The 13,645-nt window shown below is 44.7% G+C and overlaps 1 non-coding gene across 1 annotated transcript; it reads left to right on the top strand.

Moving 5' to 3' along the window:
• The first annotated feature begins 9,788 nt into the window (after positions 1-9,788).
• TRNAN-GUU (transfer RNA asparagine (anticodon GUU)) lies at positions 9,789-9,862 on the top strand. The gene has a single exon. It is a non-coding gene; the product is annotated as a tRNA-Asn (tRNA).
• Positions 9,863-13,645: the final 3,783 nt, after the last annotated feature.

Genomic DNA, 13,645 nt, shown 5'->3' with positions numbered 1-13,645 from the left:
CTGGACGCTTGATGGTGCCTGCAGTTGCAGGGTGGACTCTCCTTGCCCACAAGGGAGATTCTTCAGTCTTCTGTGGAGCAGAACGTCGAAGGCCAGAGTTTCTTCTTGTTGAATAGTTCAGGATAATCTAATTTGGAATGGGACCAGCTCCTACCTTTATTCTTCTAAAGGGGGCTGCACTACTGACTAGGTCCCTCCCCTGGGTGGGACCAGGAAGGGGGGTGGCTACACCCCCTATCCTTTGTCCGGTTTCCCGCCAGAGCTGGGGCAGGGATGCCCCAGCAACTGGTTTGAACCGGTGTATGCACAGGGCACCTTGTGTGCCCCAGGCATGTCTCATTCCTTTCAGGCCTCCCTACCTCAATACACAAAATCCTGTCTGGGGTGGTGCTAGCACCTCCCAAGGCAGGAAACCCTTTGTCCAAGCCATCCTCGCTGGAAGGACTCCCAGCAGCAGGAGGTCAGACTTGTGTCTGTGGTGGCAGCATCCATTTTGTGATGCTGAGGCTCGAGTTAACTTTAATCGGGGTTCACAGTTACATACATGTCGTGTCCCTCTAGAAGGGTGGAATGCTACCCCCGTCGCCAGAATTGGCGAGGGGGTAGTATTCCAAATCGTATGACACCTTACTCGACATGTTTTGATAATGTTATAGCAGTTAGCATTTAACCGCGAGGTTGATAATGCACTTAAGAGTATATGGTATAGCGTTATCATGGAACAGCTATTAGAACTTGGTTCCGCAAGCTGCAAACGGGCTCAGCTCATGTCAGAGCACCATCTCACATAATTCCAAGCACTCTGCCTTCAGGATTGATAAGGCCTTCCATAGGAGTGACTGATAGGAATATATGTGTCCATTTTAGGGTTAGATATAGGTATACTATATCTACAGCAAAGGGTGTTTACACCACCTTGCCCCAGCTGTCATGCAGCCAGTTGTGTCAGATTTAGATGGCCAGCCAGGGGTGGCATAATACATGCTTCAGCCCCTGGTAGGCCCTGGGTACACCTATGCCCTGGGTACAGGGACTGATAAGGTGGCCCAGTACCAATTGGTAAATGCACCTAAAGTACATGGTTGTCAATTTAGAGAGAGAACAGCTAGGCTGTGGGTCTGATTAGCAGGCCCTCAGCCAGGGAAAGTCGTAAACCAGTGAAGCAAAAAGCAAACAATCTGGGGTGACCATAGGATTGCAGACCCCACTCTCCTACAATCAGCTTCAGCTGTTAGGCTTTGACAAGTCAGCACTGGCCTTGCTGAGCTCACTCTTATGCGACAGACAACAGACAGTGGAGCTCGGAGACTCCATCTCAGACCCCTTTGAATACCCTGTGGGGTCCTTCAGGGGTCCTACTTCAGCCCCACACTTTTCAATGTCTATGTCACTCCTCTGATAAAGTTCATTCGCAGCTACGGCTTCGCTGTATTTTCCTACGCTGATGACAAGCAAATTGTGGTGTCTATATCATCCAACGTTGAAAAGGAAGCAATACATTTCTGCTGCTGCATGTCTCACACAGCCAATTAGATGCAGGAAAATTGCCTGAAGCTAAACTCAGATAAAACTGAGGTTTTGCTCTTTGGGAATCACACCTCCTTTTGGAACACGTCATGGTGGCCATCTGATCTTAGCCCCCTTCCTGTTCCTGTTCAAAAAGCTAAAAAATTGGGCATAATTTTTAGAGCAAATTGTGCTTTTCCAAGCAAATTTACCAAACTACATTGTCATGCTTCTTCCTGCTCAGGATGCAAACGAAGATTTTACCGTTCATTCCGGCAGAGCTACAAAAAACAGTGACATTGGTACTCATCATCTCAGGGATAGATTACTGCACTGCCCTGTACCTTGGCACTCAAAAGCAACTGGAGAAAAAACTCCAATCCTTGAAAAATGCAGCCACCAGTTTGATTTTGAAAGTCCCCAAATTTGCCCCTATCGCTCAGGCTTTGCTGGGACTACACTGGCTTCCAGTGAGGAACAGGATCCAGTTTAAGGCGCTGTGTCTGGTTCACAAGCCCTGCACCAAACCGGCCCAGAATATTTTCAAAAAATCTTCTTATGGCACCCTCCTAATCGGATCATCAGATCCAGTTCAGCCAGATTGGCAACTGCTCCCAGGTAGCCAGATGGGGTGGGAGAACGTTCCCCTATCGGCGCAGGTAAACTCTGGAACTCCTTGCCTTTAACTTTGAGATCCCAGTCGAATCTGCTGCCGTTTAGGAAACAGTTAAAAGCATGACTTTTCGTTGAATCAATTAGATAAGATTAATTATTCAATTTTTCTCTACTGACTTCTTTCGTTTACCCGCTCACGGTAAGACACCTTTGGGTAATTGCATGCTTTATAAAACAAATTTACATTACATCAGTTAAAAAATGGATGTAGTTATCTTATTCAAGTCTATTTCTTAAAAAGAACTCCTTATCTGGGCACATTTTTAGGGGCTGTAGCACCATCTTGTTTTGGTAGAGCAAGGCATCTAATGTTCCTTTTAGGATTGCCTAAGGGGAGTTCATTATTGCCAACTCCCTAGGTTGACACGTTTCAAATCCCACTTATTTATGGGCTATCCAGAATCACAATTATCACAGAGGAATATTTAAGTCTAGTCTTTCAAAAGGAGCACATCCACACACAAAGTAGTTCCCTTCAGTGCCAAGGACTACTACACAATATTTGCCTTTTGAGACCAAGAAATATTTTTGCTTTCGCCAATCTATAGGAAAGTCCCAACATATTCACATCTCATAGTTGGTTGCTATATATTTGGCTGTCAGTGCTTTTATTCTTATTATTTTTTGCAAGACGTTATTGTTGTTTCCCAACAATACGTTTCTGCAAAAACCAAAACAAGCACTGGCAAAGACAAAAATGTGACGGCAAGTTATAAAGTGTGAACATGTTGGGGCTTGCCTATATATTTTTACCCGTTATATTTTCAATGAAAATGGAGATGAAACAAAATTTGACTTTCTCCTTTCTCTCAAAAGGAAAAATATGTAAATCCTCCATTTCTGGGCAGATAGGCACATCAGGCACTTTGGAGACAGTGGCAAACTCCCCTCCTTTCAAAAACAATTCCCAACCCAGTGCCACTAGCTCTGCAACCAACGGAGAATAACAGATGCAAGCTAGTTAAATTAAGATCTCATGCAAACACACATTAGTACATGTCCTACCTTTCACATGCACTACACCCTGTCCAGGGGGGACCCTAGACCTACCATAGGGGTGTCTTAAGTGCACAGAAAGGGAAGGGTAAGGTCTGGCAAGTAAGTGCACTTGACAGAACACAATGGCAGTTTCACAAACTGCGCACAGTCCCTGCAATGACAGGCCTGAGTTCCCTTTTTAAGGCTACTTGTGTGGGTGGCATAAATAGTGCAGCAGGCCAACTAGTAGCATTTGCATTACCAGCCCTGGCACACATAGTGCACTTTACTAGGGACTTCACTTAGTAAGGCAAACATACCAATCATGAACAACCAATTACCATTACTTTATACAGGGGACAGTTACACTTTTTCACTGGTTAGCAGTGGCAAAGTGTCCAAAGCATATAAGTTGGCAATACTATGTCTGAAAAATGTCTGGGGGAAAGCAAAACGTTAAGGGACTTGAGCAAAAAAGGGCCAAGTCCTACAAGCTGTCTGTGTTACTAGGCTGATTCTACGCCTTTATGTACTATGTAGGTGGCTTGATGAATTAGTGACGGACCTGGTAACCAGGGCTCTCTCACTCACAAACTCTTGCCTCACTTTGAGATTGCTGCAGCTGGTAAAGCAGAATCGGTTGCCAGCTGTCTAGCGCTGCCTCTGAAATAATTCTAACTAATAGCGCAAGCGCAGTATGGGCTCAGCCTGGCATCGGTGTAGTTTCTTTGGTCCAGTGCACATGTGTTGCGCCCCTCCTGCAGGCCAGGTGCTCCCAGAGTCTGAGGCCCCGAAAGTGACCAGTCCAGGAGGAGCAGAGGAGACATTTGGTTATTGGGGCGGAGCCATGAACGTGACTGAGGTGAGAGGCTGAGAGACAGGAAAGCACCAAAATTTGAAAGGTGCCGCGCTGAGCCAGAGAAACAAAATATGAACACTTATGGGAAGTGCTTGCTCACATTTAAAAAAAAGTTCCTGAGCCAGGAAACAAAATGGGACAAGTGGAAGGATACAAGTAGTACAGTGCTGCTCCGTGGGGGCAAACAATTGATCAAAAGGTGGGACAAAGAGGAAACATTAACAACTTATAAGCAAGGATTTTGAAAGGGCACTGACATAAACAAATCAAATTCAGTAGGACGGCTGTAAGACCACAAACTAGATACAGAGGGCCCGATTCACAAAAGTAATCTGAGACAAAATCATAACTTTAAAACTTTCGGTATTCACAAAATGTATTTAGTAGTACTAAAGTTAGAAATCCTAACTTTAGTACTCCTAATTGCATTTTGTGAATACCGAAAGTCGTAAAGTTAGGATTTTGTCTCAGTTAAACTCACGTTTTGCTCTTCTTAAGATGTGTGTGCATGCATGTGTGTGTGCTTTTTTAGGATGCTCGCAGCAAAATAGCACCTAGGCAAATACTATATTTTCCCAAATCTCCTTACTTTACTTCTTCAAATCTTACTGCTGCCTTCAGGCCTGGGTCTTCAAGGCGGCAGATAGGGTAGGCCTGAGGAAAGGCAGTATCAGACAGCAATCAACAAAGGACCCTCTCTGCCTTTGTTCTCAGAAGTACAGACTGCAGGCAGCTGTGGCTGAAATTATAAACAATTCCTCGAGGGTTGCAGTGCAACAAAAGTGTAGGGGTGGGTGGCCTCTGTGACTGTCAGATTGGTCACAGGTAACTAGAGGCTGGTCACAGGTCATGTGCAGTCAGGGCCCGCCTTTCGACTTGGGCCCAGGCCCTGGTCACCTATTTCCTGAGGGACGCATGGTGCTCTGTGCATTATGGTTATGCCAACAGCAGTGCCCTTCTCACATTGCTACAGCCTTGTCCCTGCCTGTTGGTTTTCGTCTGATTTGAAAATGTAAAGTGGTTTTAGTACTTCATTATCATATGGCAGGTGATGTTTTTAAAACTCCTTTAGCCTCATTCCTTACCCTCCCTTCACCCTCTGCCCCCTGCTGGCACAAATCATCAAGCCGATCATTTGCCTGGGCAGCTAAACTAAATGTGATTTAGGTGAGCTCCGGGAGGTCTGGGATGTTTTTTTTCATTATTTTTTTTTATAAAAAGTTTTTTTATTGAGTGAGAAGACAGAGCGTATACAAAAACAGTTCGAGCTCTTTCAAGAGAACTCACACAATTTTTTTTAACCGTTCCCCCCCATCGTGACGTTGCAGTCACCCACCCCTACCACCAACAAAAGACACATTGCCTGATGAGTTTTTCAAACCTACACTCTTAGACACCTTTATCAATAATCTTTCTCTTGTCTGATTTGGTAATTCCTTAACAAAATCTCTATCTTTTCACGGTTCAAATATTCTTAATACATTTTTATGGCAACCTTTTCTGCAATTTTCCACATTGTCAAATCCTAAAGAGACATTTTATAATCATACCTACTATTATATCTATTGTAAGCCCATCAAACTTAATCATAGCAGGATTCCTAAAATAAGTGAGTACTCTAGCTTTATCTCAATGTCTCTTTGTAATTGTACTTCACCAGTAGTGGCTCCTGGAGGGAGTGCTGCGGGCGTTGGGGTGGGGCGGGGGTGGGGCGGGCTCGGGGAGGGTGGATGGGTGGTAGGAAACTCCGGCATACGCCCGATTTGAGTTAGGTAAAGAAATAAATAAATTAAACTCATTAAATTGTGCACGCTGCAACGATGCGTTAGTTGCAGCGTGCACAATTGAATTAGTTTAATTTATTTATTTCTTTACCTAACTCCGATTGGGTGTATGCCGGAGTTTACTACCACCCACCCTGTCCCTCCTTGGCCCCGCCCCACCGCCCGCACACTCCCTCCAGGAGCCGCTACTGTACTTCACTATAGACTTCCCTATTAAAGGTCCTTTCCTTGATATTACTTGCGTATGTATATATTGCATTAAACATTACACTTCATGCCTTTATACACATCATCTACACATCATCTACAAAGTTAAAATCCTAAAATGCATATTTTATCCAACATCAGGTAAAGAAATCGAAAGAAGAGGTAGCACTGTATAAAACGGGATGTTTGTGTTCAAGTCCAAATCCCTGCTAATCCAGGTACTGAAGAGTGTACTCAAAAGGGTGTCAAACTCACTGCCAAGGGCACCTCACCCATCAAATTTCACACCATCTACCATCCTCCTGGAGAGCGCACCCTTTTCCCCGAAGAACTAACAGACCTAATATCACGGTTCTCCATGACAGACACTAAAGACGTGTTTCTGGGTGACCTCAATATCCACTGGAACGACCCAGTAGACTCCACTGTCTAAAACCTATCCAACCTACTTGAACTATATAACCTCAAATAAGTCTGCAATAAACCAACTCCTATAAAACATCAAAGGTGCAACACTGGATGCGATCATTACCAACAATGAACTGGTCTCTCTGAGAGCGATTCCTCCCATTGACTGGTCCGACCACCACCTCATTCTGTTCAAGATTGATGCACTTGTCAGCCACCAACCTATTCATGATGACAAAACTAAGCACTGGACCAGAAACATCAAAGAAGTCCCTTTATCCGAACTTGAATCCAGGATTCATGCCCATCTTCAACTCCAACCCTCATCATGGACAGCCGATGACCTCACTACACACTTTAACTAAAAAATTACAGAGGTTTTAAACCTAGTAGCTTCACTCAAACTCAAACAATTGAGGCAAAACAAATCTAAACCCTGGTTTAATGTGGATCTGAATGAGGAAAAGCCTCAACTCAGGAAAGGTCTTGGAGACTAAACCCCTCGACCTTACACCTAGCGCAACTTGCGATGTGCTAGAAAGGCATACAAAAAACACATTTTCAGTGAAAAGGCGTCTTTCTTCCGCAGCCAACTAGATCTGGCGAAAAACAGACCGAGAGAACTCTTCAACATTGTCAAAAGCCAAACAAACTGCACTCCCTCTCAAGAAATCAAAGCCACCAATGAGCGATGTGAAGAAATTGCCACCTTCTTCACTAATAACGTCTCAAAAAATGATCAATCCTTCGTCCAACCCGCTAACCCTCCTTTCCTCTTAGCCTGCCCCCCTTTAACCACCATTGACCATTCAGAAAGAGTTCTTAACAAGGACAATCAGACCCTCCTCCAGCTAAAAAACAATGCGCATTGGTCCGACTTTGATCTAATATCGGAAAATAAGGTCTTCAGTATAATTTCTAACCCAAAACCTTCCTCCCACACTTTGGACCCCATCCCATCCACAATTATGAAGGAACTCAACCACACCATTTCCCCTTTCTGGACAAAAATCATCAACGCCTCTCTCACCTCAGGCTGTGTCCCAGACTCCCTTCAACTTGGACAAATCACACCGATTCTCAAGAAACCAGGGGTCGAGATCCAATCTTGGTTCAACGCTAATCACTTAAAGCTCAACCCAGATAAAACTGAACTAATCCTATTCTCTCCAAAAAGCAACCATCGTCCAATCCAAGAGTGGCTCAACAATCGGCTTGCCCTAAACTGCCCCATCATCCTATCCGACTCAGTTAAGTCTCTAGGCATCACCCTTGACAAGAACTTATCTATGGAGGCCCACATCAAAAATTCTGCAAAAAATGCTCTTTTCTCTTTAAAACACCTCAAGAAATTGAAACCTTTTCTTCCCCATGATGACCTCAAGACAGTAGTCCAATCCCTAGTTCTCTCTAAAATCGACTACGGGAACGCCATCCTAACAGGGACTCCTAGAGCTCACCTAGCCCCTTTAAGGGAAGTGTTGAACATGGCCACTCGACTAGTAGCTGGAGTAAAAAGATATGAACACATCACTCCAGCTCTCAACTCCCTCAACGGGCTTCCCATGGAAGGGAGGTGAATTTACAAGCTGGCCTGCATCACACACAAAACCTGTCACTCTCCGGCCCCTAACTACCTGAACAACAAACTGGTAAGTGTAGGTAAATTCAGAACTCTGGGAAGCTCCAACTCACTCCTTCTTATTCCTCGGAAAATGAAAAAGAAAACCACACAATACTGTTCGTTTTCTGGCAACGCTCCCAGGATGTGGAATGCTCTCCCTAGAGCCCTCAGATGCAACCCCTCCTTCTCCTTTTTCAAAAGGGACCTGAAACTCCATCTCCTTTACAAATACTTTCCTGACCAACGTCAACTAACCTAGTCTTCAATATCCGAGTTTACTCCTCTCTCCTGACATTCAAGGATAGTTGATGACCGGACTGCGTTAACCACCTAATTTTTCATGCTGTATGGGTTTTTTTTTTATCCTTGGCTTGCTTCCTTACTGCCTGCCTACTATGTAATGTAATTTCCATCTGTTTGTTGTACAGGATGTATGTTAAGCTAGCGCTATATAACACACTCAAAATAAAAAATAAAATAAAAAAGTAACCCTCTGCTACCTCATTGAATCCACTACCATCAGCAAGGGCGCCAAATGTCTCCCGCTCAGGGCGCTATCTTAGCAAAGGCTTGCTCTGCCTGCAGGGCCATTAAAAAGCTAGCGCTTCTGCGTGCTAAAGGCCCTGTGAATTAAAGAATGGAGCCAAGAAATTATGTTGTCTTCCACTTCCTACGCCCATATGTTATTTTTTTTTATTATTTAACATGTTTCACACTTTCTGAAACAACGTTGCTTTTTTACATCTCAACTGTTTAGCAATCCGTTGGCTGCATCATATACATCAAATAAAGAAGCGCCACGAACAAATGTTAAGAAGTAGACAGGAAGCAGTAGAAGTTCCTCAGAATAAGTTTATTAGCAACAGCCCCACACCGAAGGTGGTGCGTGGGTCAGTGGGACATCAGTTATGACAGATGATGTCACAGGTGGTGAACCAGGGGGGAATGGAATGTAGGGGGGACCAATCAGAGAGGAGAGAGCACGGAGGGAGCTCACGCGCAGGGGCACGGGACGGGTGGCATAAGTGAGATACAACAAGGAGGAAGCCATTTTTTAAATGTAAAGGCTCCGATATAACAATCATGGACGTTCCAAACAAATGTTCCCATACATGCCACCGTGTGGGGTCAGGCGCGCAACACTCATTGGGCTGAGTGGGGTTACTATAGGAGTATCGAGAACAACGACGAATGTAATTTCCCCATTTGCTTGCACTGTAAATGTGCGACACTGGGATGTTTAAATGTTCTTTTAATACCGTTAAGACATCTTAGTTTCCCACTTTTTAAAATATTTGCTGCTGTTAAATATGCTTGCGACGAGTCCCTTGTCAAATGTCGAGTAAACGTTCATGTTTCGAGGCAGTTTTTTCTTTCCAAACTACCGAGTCTTTCTTTTATATCTATGCTCGGCCATGGCCGCTAACGCTCACTCAGATCCTGTCATCTAACACGTTTGTTTGAATGATTCTGTCAATAAAGTATACCCATCCTTTCCCTCCTGCTGCTCTCCTCACCCCTAGCCCACGACACCATTAAGAACTCAGTCGTACTAACTTTCTTCAAGCATAACGACAATATCTTCCATAGTAGGTCGATGCACATTTTGATTGGAAAGTGAAAACATGCCGCATGCGCGCTTCATGTTACATACCGCATGCGCGCTTCGCTTCGTGTTTCGCATAGAAATGATGTGAATTGCCTGCCTGCATTGTTGTCTACATTCCACGAGCGGCGTGTCATAACTGTCTCTGTGGCGCAATCGGTTAGCGCGTTCGGCTGTTAACCGAAAGGTTGGTGGTTCGAGCCCACCCAGGGACGGCGTCTTGTTTTTGTTTTAGCATCAGACACAAATGTGGAAAACATTGTTTATATTTATATGAAATAAAAAAAGAGATTTGTTAATGAGTTAGAAACTGTGTTACTTTATATGCTACAAAATGGCTGCACATTTGAACTTATTGAAATTACGTTAAAATGCAGAGGAATTCATTCTGTGTTGGGGCAAGAGAGATGATATTTTACTAAATAAAACCAGGGCCCGAGGCGAAAAGGGACTGCAAACCTGTGATTACGATATTATGAATTGCATTGTTGGTTATATTTAGTTCATACAATACACTTTTACGTATGCATGCCTATATTCTCGATTCAGGCAGGAGACTCCAAATATTTTAAGCCCAAAATGGCTTTATTCTATCTGTTTCCCGATTGACACTGCCTTTACTTTAATAGAAGTTAATTGTAAAAAATACATTCCCACGATTCTTTTTCTTCAAACTCACCCAATTTCCTGTTCTTAAAGGTTGACATTTATGTATACATATTTCGACATTTATAATGAAAAGCAAGTGGCGAGAGAATATTTCACACCATGCAGTCTCATTTTTAAAGACGAGTTTTGGGACTGGATTATTATGTTTTTGTACACACTATGTAAAACTGCCAAAAATAAAATGTCAAGGCCTGTCACACCAGTAGAGGTCACTACCGGATAGGAGTGGTGGCGCTTGGTGGGGGGCGGCTGGGGGGGGATGGGGGAGTGAAAAAGATTTTTTTAAACACACCTGGAATCGCGCCGGCTGCCACCTCTGCCCGGTCCTCTTCAGCCTCCTCGAGTCCGGCAGCAGGAAGCTCCCAGGCTCCCCACAGCAAATCACAACGCTGCAATGCAGGGTTGTGATTAATCTGAGTGCGTGGTTCGGCGCAAAGACAGGGGCTGGGGGCCTAGGCATGTTCTCCACCCAGGCTGTAATGCAGCATGGGTGGAGAACATGCAAAGTGTGCATGTCGCTTTGGCTGGCCTGAGGGGGCCGGCCAATGCTTCATGCGCGCTTACAGAGTGCACTCACCACTCCTCCCCATGCAGTGCTATGGCGTCATGGAACACAGCTCCGTCCCAACTGAGCCACTGCAGTAGGAATAGTAAAATGATAATAACACTGCTTTATTATCATTTTATTTTTCCTCTTTAAACTGCTCAGAGAGCAGTAGGGCGACGCTCCTCCGCCTCTTGTCACACGCTCTAATCTCAGTATTGTGATTGGTCTGAGAGACGTGGTTTGGTGCGCAGACAGGGGCTGGGGGCCTTGGCATGTTCTCCACCCTGGTGGTAATGCAGTCTGGGTAGAGAACATGCAAAGTGCCCATGACAAGGGCCGGCCAAAGCGTCATGCGCACTTACAGAGTGTACTCACCACTCCTCCCTCTGCAGTGCTCTGGCGTCACAGAGCCCAACTGAGCCACTGTAGTAGGAAAAAAAAATGATAATAACACTGCTTTATCAACATTTTCTTTTTCCTCTTTCAACTGCATAGAGAGCAGTGGGGCAACACTCCTCTGCCTTAGCAGAGGAGCCGCTTCTGTGTCACACGCTCTAATCTCGCCCTCAAGGAATAAATTACAAAACGTTAACCTTTGGTGTCAGTGGTAATTCCTGGAGTGAGAGATGGGAACGTGCGTGCCAGGCACCAACATTTCACTTTTGCCTTGTTTCCAGCAGATCATGATTTAGCAATCTTAATCGGGTTTCTTTAGTCAGGAATTGGAAGGAGGGAGACTAGCCTTGAAATCGGTAGTCTCCCGCCTGAATTGGGAGGGTTGGCATGTATGGAGAAGCCACCAAAATGCCAAGCATGCCCACAATTTGCCAAGGATTGGCATTGTTATGCTAGGGCCACCATTTTGGATGGCTTATGCTATATATTGGCAAACATTTCAACAATATGACAAGAAGAGAAACGTTTGTCATGTGTTGCACTACCATGTCAACTATGTCCACAATAAGGCAAACCTGGCTCTCATGATGCTAGGGCCACCATTATGTCAAAATATCCTAGTTAGTGCCCAAGATGTTATAGGTGGCCTCAGAGGCTAAGGGTGGCCACCAGGTAGGCACACTATATGCCACATCAGAAGGACACAACACGCGGCACACCCACTTACACATGGCCTCATAAACACACATGTGCACATCTCTTCCAGCTACAGAAGGGCAAGTGGCAGTTTTTTACTTACCTATTTCATTGGCTTCTGCTCCATCCCAGATACTGACGGGCAGTTAAGGCCCTGAACCCAGCCATTAACCTAGTATTTGGTGAATGGCCATTTTGCAGGTCAGCGGCTGTTCACATTTTGTGCCAGTATGTGGTCCTACATTTGGTTGACTGCCTTCTGCTTGGCAAATAAACAGTCATTTTATATAGAACTGAGTCCCATAGTTTCAGTTCCACCTCTCTTACAGAGCATGTATTACCCCTCCTGCATATCTGATGGGTCACTCATCTCCTTTGCACAAGCCACTACTGCTCCCAGGGCTCTCTTTTGTCCTGTATTTAAGGGAACTCCATTAAGCATGCTGCTGGTAGAGTGAAGTAGGCAAGTGCCTTGGCGGACTGTGTAGTGTTTAAGTGGCAATGTGAATTATTTTCCCAAGTGTGAATGCATTTTTGGGGGTTGGGAGTGGATGCCATCAGCAAGTTCTTTAAAAGTGTAGCTGACATATGACCAACACTTTAATTAGAGACATGCAGGAATTTTTTCCTTAAATTATGGAACCTAGAGGGTGTGGTGATGGAGCACCTGGATGTTGGAGTTCAAATGGACCCTAGGTTCCAGGCAGCCAGGGAAGATTTGGAGGTGTCTGGGAGAAAAATGGTGGTGTTGGAAGTGTTTTAAGAACTGATAATGCTTTTAGTGCCATGGAGTCCATCCTGCTGTGGCTTTGCAAACTGGGCCAAGTACAACTTTCCTCACTTATCTTGGTAGTAAAGACAAGCAGTCAGATGCTTCTCGAGGAATAAACAATCAAACGGCAGATAAAATGACTCACTGTCCAGCAAAGTGCTTCTCTTAATAAAAGGAGAAGTACTTTAATAAGCCAGAAAAAAAAACGTAATGAGAGTATTCAAGTGGATTAAGCTGCAGGGTTCTACAATCTGCAGAGCTCTAGCCAAATACAACATTCCTTAAACCATCCACGATGACCTAACGCAACTCCTACCATACCCACAATATCTACAGTCTCTAGCAAAGATAAAGGGCCATAAGCAGAATCAGAAACAAGTGCAAGTTTATTAGCAGTTTGTAACATTTAGGGTAATCCTTACGCCAGTTCATTCAGATCCTACACTAAAGACTTAATGCGGACAATCATTATTCTCCTAATGGGCAAACTTATCTTTATGAGGTCAAGATACAGTCTCTCAGTCCTTAAGTTCAGGCAATGTATTATCTGTTCTCTGGGACATGACTCAGAACAGAGGTTGGTGGTGGGCTCTTCGTGATCGCATTGTAAGCATCTGCATCAGAGGCTGAAAGATTGCCAACAGTGTCCAGAACGCTCAGATCTTGCTACTGGGAATAAACAGCATGGCCAGCCTTGCCACTGGTCACATCTCGGTGGCCGTTGAGGCCCCTTTTGCTACTGGGAAGGTCCTATGCCATGACAGGGTTGCTGGTTCTAGCAGGTCGCTCAGCATGTTGAGGCAATGGCAGAACAGGTCCCTCCTCTACTACAAGGATGTCAGTGGACAGGCTGTTTCTTGGAGGTTGTTGATGCTGCATACAGTTCATCACATGAAACACCGAAGGAGGACGAGTCAC

Source organism: Lissotriton helveticus, chromosome 8, assembly GCF_964261635.1.
Source record: "Lissotriton helveticus chromosome 8, aLisHel1.1, whole genome shotgun sequence".
Classification (NCBI taxonomy): domain Eukaryota; kingdom Metazoa; phylum Chordata; class Amphibia; order Caudata; family Salamandridae; genus Lissotriton; species Lissotriton helveticus.
The sequence above is the reverse complement of the archived record's forward strand: the minus strand, read 5'-3'. Positions and strand labels throughout refer to the sequence as shown.